The 12054-nt window shown below is 38.2% G+C and overlaps 1 protein-coding gene and 1 long non-coding RNA gene across 2 annotated transcripts in view; both read right to left on the bottom strand.

The window, feature by feature from the left end:
• Nucleotides 1-1578, bottom strand: part of LOC138362940 (uncharacterized) — a 206355-nt gene extending 204777 nt beyond the window's left edge. Inside the window, exon 1 of the long non-coding RNA XR_011227924.1 lies at nucleotides 1509-1578. This is a non-coding gene — a long non-coding RNA (uncharacterized lncRNA). The remainder of the gene's footprint in view (nucleotides 1-1508) is intronic.
• Nucleotides 1-12054, bottom strand: part of Dscam1 (Down syndrome cell adhesion molecule 1) — a 659150-nt gene that overhangs the window by 354766 nt on the left and 292330 nt on the right. The gene's annotated exons all lie outside the window — the stretch shown is intronic.

Below are 12054 nucleotides of genomic sequence, written 5' to 3'. Positions count from 1 at the left end.
ATGACAAAATATAGCAAAAATGTTGCCAAATATTGGTTGAATGTGAAAATAAACATCCAATATTGTGAGCATGTGCAGTTAATGCTTGTCTAACCTTTACAACATCTAACTTTTTTAAAGCGATACTTATGACGTTGTTAAAGTAACAAAACATCGATATCAGTTAATTATTGATAAATCACAAAGAATCGCTATTTCATCAATTATTCCACTTGATAATCTTTGAATAGAGAAAGAAGCAAGCTGATATAGGCCTGTCACACTGAGGTCGGGTGTTTTCTAAATAATTTTGTAATTATTTGTTTTACATATACATTTTTTTCCAATTGTCTTAAATGCTATACTGTTTTAAAATTGTAAGTACACATAATTGAACGTATTATTTTAACTGCTTGAATATTATATAATTAATGCAACCATGTCTACTGTAAATAAATGTGGAGGAGATTAAATTACGTTTGCTATATTTGAATTATTTTAAAATAATATGGAGAGACGCACGATCATAATGTTAGAGTTGAAGGGAGTCGTCACAACTAAAGTTTGAAAACCACTGATCAGCTTGTTCAGCATCATGCTTTCCCCCAGATCTTGATCCCCCAATTGTTATATATATATATATATTATATATATATATATATATATATATATATATATATATATATATATATATATATATATATATATATATATATATATATATTATATATATATAATGTGTGTGTGTGTGTCACGATCACGAAAAATTAACGTGACGAAAAATGTGACAAGTGTCAGACCACGAAGGAAGAATTGAAACAGGAATTTCCTTAAATATTTGCGTATTTAACAATACATCTTCAGAAGGATCCTTCTGAAGATGTATTATTAAATACGAAAGTACTTAAGGAAATTCCTGTTTCAATTCTTTCTTCGTAGTCTAACACTGTCAAATGTTAGTACTGTATTTCTAGCAGTACATCTGTACTCTGCTTCTAAATGGTGAAATATTTCACCAACATGGTATATTTTGTAGGGAGATAGATAATGTGTAGTTTATGTGCTAACATATGTGAGCCCAGTGTGCCCCACACGATCGAGTGACGAGACGGCGGGTTTGTGCTGGTGGGGCAGACAGGTGCTGGCGTTGTCTTGCACTACTAATTCAATTCTCATGGTTTGATTCATCACCACTAACTCAAGCACCATAGCTGACCCATCAGCATTAACCCAAGCCCCAGGTCAGGCTTATCATCGCTAACCCAATCCATGCCCACCACTAACCAATATTCACCATTAACCCAAGCCCCATCTGGCCCACGGGCTGCTGGTCCACCACCCACGCTCTGCACATCATAGACTTCACTAATAATCAGTCTTTGTTGGCATTTTATCCACATTACGTAAATTTTTCATGATGATTTTCACTTGTTTCGAAACAAAAACCCTTTAGTAAACAATCATCAAGAGTAATACGTCCATATCCTTCGCAAGCCCACGCCCGCGCGCCTTCCAGTACCACCACTCACTCCAGGAGAGAACGAAATACAGCACGTCTTGCCCGACCGGCGGCAGAAGCTGAACTGTTGTTGCCCTGAGTCCCGGCCGGTGTGTGGTGGTGGTGCATGGTGGTGATGGCGGAGGTTGTATAATGGTAGTGAAGTTGGAGTTTTCCGGTGATGATGCTTGTTCTGGTGTTTTGTGGGGATATATTCTGGTTGTGGAATGTTCGTGTAATGATGGTGGATATTGGTTGAATCACTGCTGGTGTTTTTGGCTGTGTTTGTGTATTATTTATAGCGTGCAGATTGCAACCTGCGCGAACCTTTTGCCTAAGGATGGCTTGCAATATGAAGGGGTAACTGTTCCCGCTGACAAGCCATTTTCTCCAGAACACTATACACCAATCGTTTAACATCCAGTGAAGCAGTGGTGGTGCATTATTGTGGTGATGCTGTATATATATATATATATATATATATATATATATATATATATATATATATATATATATATATATATATATATATATATACATATATATACATATATATATATATATATATATATATGGCGTTGCAACCCATTCTCGCACTTTCTTTAAGTCAATATTGACTTATTAAATAAGTGCATATGTGATATACTAATTTATTGTGAATATTTTAGTTTACCTTGAAAAGCTTCATAGAAAACACCGACCTTACCTAACCTTCTTAGTATGTTAAGATAAGCATCTTATTGCTTCGTAATTACAGTTATTACTTAACCAATTATAGGTATAGGTTAAGTAATAATTGTAAATACGGAGCAATAAGATGCTTATCTTAACATACTTAGAGGGTTAGGTAAGGTCGGTGTTTTCTATGAAGCTTTTCAAGGTAAACTAAAATATTCTAAATAAATTAGTATGTCACATATGCACGTATTTAATAAGTCAATATTGACTATAAGAAAGTGCGAGAACGGGTTGCGGGTTGCACCTGCATGTGGTGGGTTTTAATGGTGAAAATACCTAGAGTACTACAGGTCCTGACGATGCTTACGGTGATATTTATGCTAGTTAATGCCCTAACTTCACTACCTGTTGACGGGGCTTAAATAGGGCTGTTGATGATGGTACTGTTGGTGAGGTTATTAGTGCTGGTGTCAATGGTGCTAGTGGTGATGGTGCTGTGAGAGGTATCAAAAGGGACGGGAATGTCTTGGATAATTTATAGTCAACTATATACTAAGTCAACACGTCTAAGAGTCAGGCTTGGAGATAAGTGCCTTGGAGCGTCTCCTTCAAGCGTTGAAGCGGCTCTTTGATTCTAGAGAAGATACAAATTATCAGTTCATTTTGATAGTTACGTGAGCCATGTTTGTTGCTCAACTGTGTTAAATTAAACATGTATTTTCCATTTATAGATAATATATCTAACCTTGTTTTTAATTAGTTAATTTAATGTTAATAAGTTAAGTGATTAGCGTCCTATATTAAAATGAATACACTTGTAGTATATATCACAACTGCATTCCATCAATTTTTTCATTCCAATTATCATTATTCGTATGCAAACGATGAGTCACAATAACGTGGCAAAAGTAAGTTGACCAGACCACAGACTAGAAGGTGAAGGGACGACGACGTTTCGGTCCGTCCTGGACCATTCTCAAGTCGATAGAATGAGAATGGTCCATTTTCATGGACCATTCGACTTGATCGACCTGGAGATCGACTTGAGAATGGTCCAGGACGGACCTAAACGTAGTCGTCCCTTCACCCTCTAGTGTGTGGTCTGGTCAACTATCATTATTCGTGTCCTTATCCAACGTCATTATCATTGTTATCCCTTCTCTGCCACCATCTCGCCTTCACCACCATCCTCAAACGCCACTAATGACACTTCCTTGATCTTCACTCCTGTCTTCTCAACTTTGGGATCTCGGTACTACAGCTGGCTTCGTTTACAACTAACAATCTGGAATTCCGGGTTCGAATATCGGGAGAGACAGAAGTGGTTGGGCACGTTTTCATTCATCTAATGCCCCTCTTCACCTAGCAGTAACTCGGTACCCGGCAGTTAGTTAGCTGTTGCAGAGTTGCGTCCTGGGAAAGTTCGACCTCGGGGGACCTTGAGACCAGGTTAACGTACTGTATATACTGTGACGTGATCTGGGATAGAGCAGTACTATCCTGGCAGGTGGTGTGCCAATCTCACATTAATAAAAATAATAAAAAAATAAAATAACATAAAATAAAGTTGTGAGTCCTTTACGGTGTGCCAATTGCGGACAAAACACAAGAGAATAAAAACTTTAATCATATAATATAACACAAAATTACTTTAATTTTACACAAATAAATAAGCAACAATAAATTTATGACAAAACCCCCTTAACCACTTGGCTTAACACAATCAAAAAGAAAATATATACAAGTAAATTTACGTTACTGACAAGAAGGTGAATGTGACACTATATACAATGTGCCCTGAATGTCATCCGTCACCTGTTCAAAAGAACGTCAAGGCAAAGACACGCGCGAACTGAGAGAGCACCAAGAGGCTTCCGATTCTCCACAGCCCATGCCAGGGATATATATACCGATGGTGACGTCATTTGGCTTTTTTACGGGCTCACCATAGCCCGTGCTTCATGAACATTTCGTTCTGAGTAGCTAAATCTAAAACGACAAAAACAAGTCATATTGGCGCGAAGCAGAGTCCGTGAATGAGGAACCGGCAAGAGAAGTGGGTGTTTGCTGGTGGTAACTTGCGCCGGCGGGTTACAAGTGCGCGTCTCTCGTGGAAGGTTGGGTGGTGGAGGGGGGGAAGGAGAGACTGGACAATACGTTTTTGGCTCGTATTGTTGGTGATTGTTGATGTTGACGGATAAGGTAGAAGCATGCTGGGATTGAAGATGTAAGGAACAGGCAGAATCTACTGATATGCAGAAATAACCATAACAATACATTCACCGGATACAAGTCATATTGAACACAAGACGCTTCGTCAACGGATTTAAAACCCTACCTAACTTAACCCAAACTAACCTAATCTAACCTAAGCTAATACATACTAACCTGACAATACATATGGTTTATGACAATCCAAAAATGATCTTTGTCGAACCGTGTTGTGGACGATTTAACCAGGTATTGTTGAGGCTGAAATGTTCTCTACATGTGACAGCTGTTGGCAAGCCTGTGCCAGGATTCATCAGTCAGGGGGCCGGATTCGCGAAGCAGTTACGCAAGTACTTATGAAACTTTTCGTTCTTATCTACGACTTGGTGCTTACGTCGCGATTCAGGAAGCTATTTACGAACGCTGATCCTCCTAAGAAAACTGCTTCACACTACAACACCTATCGTTCGTAGCTTTACGTAAACCGTTCCTAAGTCCAATTTTTCTCGACTACACAGCCGTGAACTCAAAATACAGTACCTTCGTCGGCGGATCTCAGACGGATCCCGTCATGCCATCTTTATATGTCCGTAACGTGTATTAAATATGTATTTTATGAAAAGACGAATAAAGATTAGAAGAGCAAATTATTATATAAATGCATAATAAGTCGATATTAACAGTTATTCATTTCAACTAAGAGAAGCCAATAGTCAATGTGCTTTTCCGACATACCAAATTTGTTTTGGCTAATATAAATAGTTCACCCTCAATTAAAGTTATAAAGTATATTAGTACTTACAGGCCTACATATTAAATTATTCATTTCAAATTAAATACTCAAGACTAGGCCAGTGAATTGGAATCATAATAAATCTTTCCTAATTTTATGTGATATTTGCCGCATTCAAATACTGTTTAGAATTTAAAATTGCTTACCCATATAATATGTTGAAAAATATAAAATACTAAGTAATAAAGACTAAAACCTTACCTACTCTCACCCGAACCAATATACTGGAGTACAATGCAGATTTTAATGTGGTATAATACTTTCAGTAAGTTATATATATTACATTACTATCCTTAGATTAACTAATGTTTTGTAGATCCTACTTTTACCAGTAATATTTGTACCTTGACAAGATTATAAACATTAGGAAGCCTTAAATGATAAATTAATAAGGATGATACTGGTAATAATATACCTGTATCCCATTGAATTTTATCCCTGTGAACTTTATCCCACTGAACTTTATCCTTCTAGACTTTGACTGTATTAATGGCATACAGTATACATCATAACAAGGTAGGAAAGAAGCTTGGATAAGAATCTCGCCAAATGTATGGTAATAAGTACTGAAAATATGGCAATGAACAGGTACAGTAAGTATGATAAAATCTCGAGTCAATCGGCGTCTTCATTAAAGAATCACACGGCTGAAATTAACCATAATTAAAATATCATATTAACGAATACGTTGTCTTTATATATTACAGATAAGATGTCAACAGAGATCCCAACGCAATTGGGATAATAATCATAATGAGGAACATATACACACATTTATACTTTTATTTTTTGTCTGGTAAAAAGAGTTTTCGAAAAACAAAACGTGAATGATTATTTACACTAATATAAGCTTATCTTATAACCACTACACATAAAATGACCAATATTGTCCATATACATACACCATTAATGTACTTAATTATAATAATAATAATAATAATAATAATAATTATTATTATTATTATTATATGAATGACGTAATAATAAGGAAAAGTTAGCGGCTCTTATGGTCAGAAAGTTGACAGTTTTGATATTATAGACTTCAAAAATCCCGTTTCCCACTTCTTAAAATAAGAAAAGGTACCATTTCAATACGTTAAGCAGCAGACACCCAGTGGGCACAATATCCAAAAGTTACGTTGATTCGATGTTAAATCACCATCATCCATGTTACTTCATAATTGAATCAACGTTGATGAAGCTGATTCGACGTTGATGAAGCTGATTCGGCGTTGAATTCGCGTTCCTCTTGGATATTGTTCCCCCTTGCGAAGAAAGAGTTCTGGTTCAACCTTGACGACAGGCGGACGCTCTGCCTGGGGACAGTTGGAACGCGTGACGTGATTTTACCCAATCTCGATACTGCCATCAGGCATTCCTCTTCAACAAACCGGATTGATTCGACGCTGGAAGCATTTATCGCCCAGTCACAGTGAAGTTGATATATTTTGTTTCTGTGTTCCGGTTGGTTCTTCGGGCGGGGAGATAGTGTACGGCGCCGGCTTGCCCGAGAGGTGCCAGAAGTTGGTAGCCCTGGTGTGCCTTAGAGGCGTGGTGAGCGTAAGGCTACTGCTCTTCCCGGCACCACTGGAAGACGTTTTTGTCAAAAATATCTGCCTACCAGAAGTATTGAGGAGTATTGTTGTTATGATTAAGGGTCGACGATGATCGTATGAAACTTATGAAGTATGACTTGAAATGTATGAAGGGGAATAAAATTTTATTTGCAATGTTTTAAAGATAACATTCATTGAATGTTTGAAAACTTTGGAAATTATTATATAAATTCATAATAAGGATCATTATGCAGTCCCCGTGGCGTAGTGGTAAGACACTCACCTGGCGTTTCGCGAGCGCTTTGGCCTGGGTTTGTATCCTGGCTAGGGAGGATTTACTGGGCACCAATCCTTATCTGAAGCCTTTATTTACTCAACAGTAAAATGGGTACCTGTTGTTAAACGATTTGGCTGGTCGTATTCCGGGGAATATTAGGATTAAGAACTTGCCTGAAACTATATGCGTGCTAGTGGCTGTACAAGAATGTAAGAACTCTTATATAAATAAATAAATAAATCCAGCTGCCGAATGATTATAATAAGAATTTAAGGCCTTTACTCAAAACATATCATTGTTTTGGCCATTGTTAGCATGACCCGGTAGTACAGTCAGGGTTCGTTCTCGACGCATAATCGAGAATTCTGGGTTCGATTCCCGGCCGGGAGAGAAATGGTTGGGCACATTGCCTTTCATCTAATGCTTATGTTTACCTAGCACTGAGAAGGTACTCAGGAGTTAGTCAGCTTGTTGGGGGGGGGGGTTGCATCCTGGGCGGGGTCAATAATTCGGACTTGGGGGGGGGGAGACCTCGATAAAAGCCAAACGTGTATGAATACTCTCTGGCTTCCTGTCCCCCGACAGTGAATTATTAACATTATCAATCTCCAGTCATGATTTTATCATAGTTTGCATTTCATGACTAAGTTTTCTTCTATGATATTTCACCCGTTGAAGATAGAAAATTAATATTGGGTATACTAAAGTAAAAATAACAACCGATCCTACACCAATGGATCCGGCTATCTTTCCAGTAAATTAAGTAAAGAAATGCTTTATTTGGTGTCCATAGTACAGTTGATCTTGTTCTCGACTCACAATTAAGAATCACTGGTTTGGATTCCTGGCGTGAAAGAAATGTCTGGACAAATTTCCTTTCATCTATTGGGCCTGTTCACCTAACAATAGATATCTAGTCAATTGCTGAGAAGTTGCATCCTTGAGAGGGTCAGTAGTTCGAACTTGGGCGGCACCTCGATCCCAGCCAAGCGTATATACGTACATAGGCTGCCTGTTCTGCGACTAAAGGAATTATTATTATTGTTCTTGTAAGATTGTAACACCCTCGACCTGTAGAATCTTGATTTGCCTGGGAATGTTTAATGAATTTACCTGAGTCACTATCTCACTAGTGGCTTCGATGAGGATAGGAAGCCAGCAGCTTGTCAATGGTCCCCCCTATTTGTCCTGATATTTTATCTAGCTGAATCTTGAATTGTAGCAGTGATTTGGCATTAACCACCTTCAGCGGGTAGACAGTTCCATGGATTTTGGAGCCTACGGGTGAAATAGCACTTTCTGTTTTCTGCACTACATGTGACTTGTTGAGCTTGCAACCGTTGTTCCTTGTTTGTGTTACATCTAACGTTTTGATATTGTTAACTGGATCAATATTATCCAAACTGTTGAGCATTTTAAAAGGTGGCTCCATATATTCGGAGTTTTAAAATACGATCTTCATGGTGACCTTTTAGTGTTATCGCTCCGTAATTTTTTGCCTCTGCCTTATTTGCTCCTTTAAGGAGTGAACACCAGTATCTAGGCTCTGTCTCCAAAGAATGTGAAGGGCCTGCGATAGTGGTTTTTTACAGCTCTTGATGAATATAGTCCCAAGAAACGGGGCCTGGTGCAGGGTGCATAGGCATACTGTCTATGGCTTCTTCAAAATCCAGTGAGGATAGAGTGATATCTGATATATGATTTGATATTGTTTTCACATCCATGAAAAATTCGTTTGGATTATCAATCTTCAGTGTATTTAGTTGCTTGCTGAAAACAGAGTCGAAGTGATTCCTCAGTATTTTGCTCATTTCTGTGTTGTCATTAGTGAACATTCCATCTTTTCACAAAGGCCCGATACTAGGTGTGATTTTTTAATCATGATTTTGCATAGGAGAAAAAATATTTTGAATTTCTCTATATTTCACTAATGGCCTTTTTTCCCTCTTTGCCTCTCCTGGGTTTTGTATGATTCTTGTAGCTTTAGTTCGATCATTTCTGTTTCTCTACCTAGCCTTCTTCGTCGTTCTAGAGACAGGGTGTGACTCTCAAGTTGTTCCGTGATTCGTTTTATTCGTCTATAGAGGGAACGACGTTCTCGTTCCAATCTGCACCTCTTCCTCTTTTTTCGTAGGGGTATGTGGCTTGAGCATATTTCAAGTGCTACTGAGCCTATTTTTTCCAGGTTTTAGTTCAGGTTTGCATTTTCTAGTTGTTATTCCCAGCTTATTTATGTGAGGTTATTATACCGTTTAGGAATGCATTTCGCAAGGTCACTCCTTTCATTCTCAGAGACTAATTTACCAAGTTTTGTCACAGGCTTATATTCTCTTTAGGGGAGGTGGTACAGAACAAGTGGATGAATAGCATAACACAGAGGATATTGATGGGGAATTACATGCATCAACATACGCAGCTTATGTTCTTGCAGCTGCTTGTGTTTTTAAGGTAGAGTCATTGGATCCTGTCTCTGCATTGGCTCGGGGTCTTGAAGTGTGCAGAATGTAATTATGTGTTAACTGGTTGTTGATTGCTGGTCTTGACTTTTTGATGTGTAGCGCCTCACTGATGTCGAGTCTTCTGTTGTCTATATACCTGTCGATTATTTCTGTGTTGCTTGTTAAGATGTCTCTGGTGATGGTCTGATTGTGTGAGGAGATTATATGCTCCTTGATGGAGCCCTGTTGCTTGTGCATTGTTAATCGACTAGAGACGTTGTGGTTTTGTCTATATACTGAGATCTTTGGGGCTGACTGTCCCCAAGTGGGTATGTGAAGGCATAGACGACGTTGGTTTCTCTTAAGGTGTTCTGTTTGGTGTCCGGAAAGTTCTTCATAAGTAGGTTGGCGGTCATCTTGTTTTTGTAATATATTGTTAATTGTATCTTCTGATTGGTGTCTGTGGGGACAACGTTCTTATCAATAATATCTTTCAGGACTCTTTCCTCCATTTTGAAAGCTTCGGAAAAGAAGTTCCTGTAAAAGTCTAATAAATGGGTACGGGTGTTGAGCTGGTTGCTTCATATTATATATATATATATATATATATATATATATATATATATATATATATATATATATATATATATAAATGTGTAGTCCCACACCAGCTGTTTACTCCCCCCACCCCCTTCCAGAGGTGTGATACATATCGTCTTCGAAGCCAAGGGTCACCTATAAATGCAACTAGAGGTGGTACCCCATATATATATATATATATATATGACAGTGTCATACCAAGGAGGAAGAATTGAAACAAGAATTATACTTAAGTACTTTCGTATTTAATCATACATCTTCAGAAAGGTGTTATTATTAAATATTATTATAATATTATAGTATTATTATATTATTAAATACGAAAGTACTTAAGGAAATTTCTGTTTCAATTCTTCCTCCGTGGTCTGACACTGTCACATTTTTCATCACGTGTTAATTTTCGTGATTTACACACACACACATATATTATATATATATATATATATATATATATATATATATATATATATATATATATATATATATATATATAAAATCATGCAGGCACAAATAAAATATAAAACAGTAAATATCACATTCATATGCGCGCGCGCACTCCATGAAACATTTAGGTACAGCCCTGAAAAAAACATAGATACAGCCCTGGAACACTTAGATACGGCCCGGAAACACCTAGATACGACCCTGGAAGACTTATATACGGCCCTGGAACACTTAGATACGGCCCGGGAACACTTAGATACGGCCCTGGAACACTTAGATACGGCCCGGGAACACTTAGATACGGCCCGGGAACACTTAGATACGGCCCGGGAACACTTAGATACGGCCCGGGAACACTTAGATACGGCCCGGGAACACTTAGATACGGCCCGGGAACACTTAGATACGGCCCTGGAAGACTTAGATACGGCCCTGGAAGACTTAGATACGGCCCTGGAACACTTAGATACGGCCCGGGAACACTTAGATACGGCCCGGGAACACTTAGATACGGCCCTGGAACACTTAGATACGGCCCGGGAACACTTAGATACGGCCCGGGAACACTTAGATACGGCCCGGGAACACTTAGATACGACCCTGGAACACTTAGATATGGCCCGGGAACACTTAGATATGGCCCGGGAACACTTAGATACGGGTCAGGAACAGTGTGACATCACCTAGTAACCTCACTCGTTGGGTGTTATATGCAAAAGGCCGTATACTACAGTCAATTTTTATCTCTCCAGCCTAATTAATCTAATATATTTGTCTAATTTAATCTAATATTGCGTACTTAATAAGTAAGCAAGGCCCCGTAACAAAAACCAATAAATATATATATAGCATATGACGCTTCATTCATTGGTAGGTAAATATATACATAGTATAAAGGATTTGATTAATCAAACTAATGTTCACACGTATTAATGCGTGTCAGAAGTACGATTGATTAAATGTTCATAAAGAGTGCGCCTTGTAATGACTCGTGTATGGATACCAGGCGGTATGGCTCTCGCGACGCGCGCGAAATGGGTAGACTCGTTTATTTTGTGCAGGAAGATATATAAATAAAGAGATTTTACTCTAGACGGCTCTCTAATTTGAATGATGCCTATTAATACACCACAGTAAAAACAAAAATCTGGTTATATAACGGAAATGTCTTATGAAAACGATTTGAAGGTTGATATTTTGGTAAAACAAAAAAACATGTTATGGCGTCAGCTAGTGTCTGAGCCTAGGGTCTGAGAGCAGACGACAGGGTGTGTGGATGCTCACCAGTCTGGTCCTGGCCAGTGGTGTGTGAGCGTTGAGCTGTCGCTCCCGTTCACTGTGTGTATCGTGTGATTTTGTGCTATTTAGAAAACTAGCTTAAATAAAATGTTTTTTGGGACATATTATGTATTGATTGATAGAGATAGCGATTAGAAAATGTGAAATACGTGTAGAACGAGAATTTGTGTTTAAAGTTTGGTTCGGAGGATTCAGTGGCTTGGTTTATATATTGTGATGGCATTAAAGTTGAAGTCATAATTCTGTAGTTCCTTTATGTTCTGTGATAACTCGAATTCTGT

Source organism: Procambarus clarkii, chromosome 9 (genome assembly GCF_040958095.1).
Source record: "Procambarus clarkii isolate CNS0578487 chromosome 9, FALCON_Pclarkii_2.0, whole genome shotgun sequence".
Classification (NCBI taxonomy): Eukaryota; Metazoa; Arthropoda; class Malacostraca; order Decapoda; family Cambaridae; genus Procambarus; species Procambarus clarkii.
This window is presented reverse-complemented; position numbering and strand designations above follow the sequence as displayed.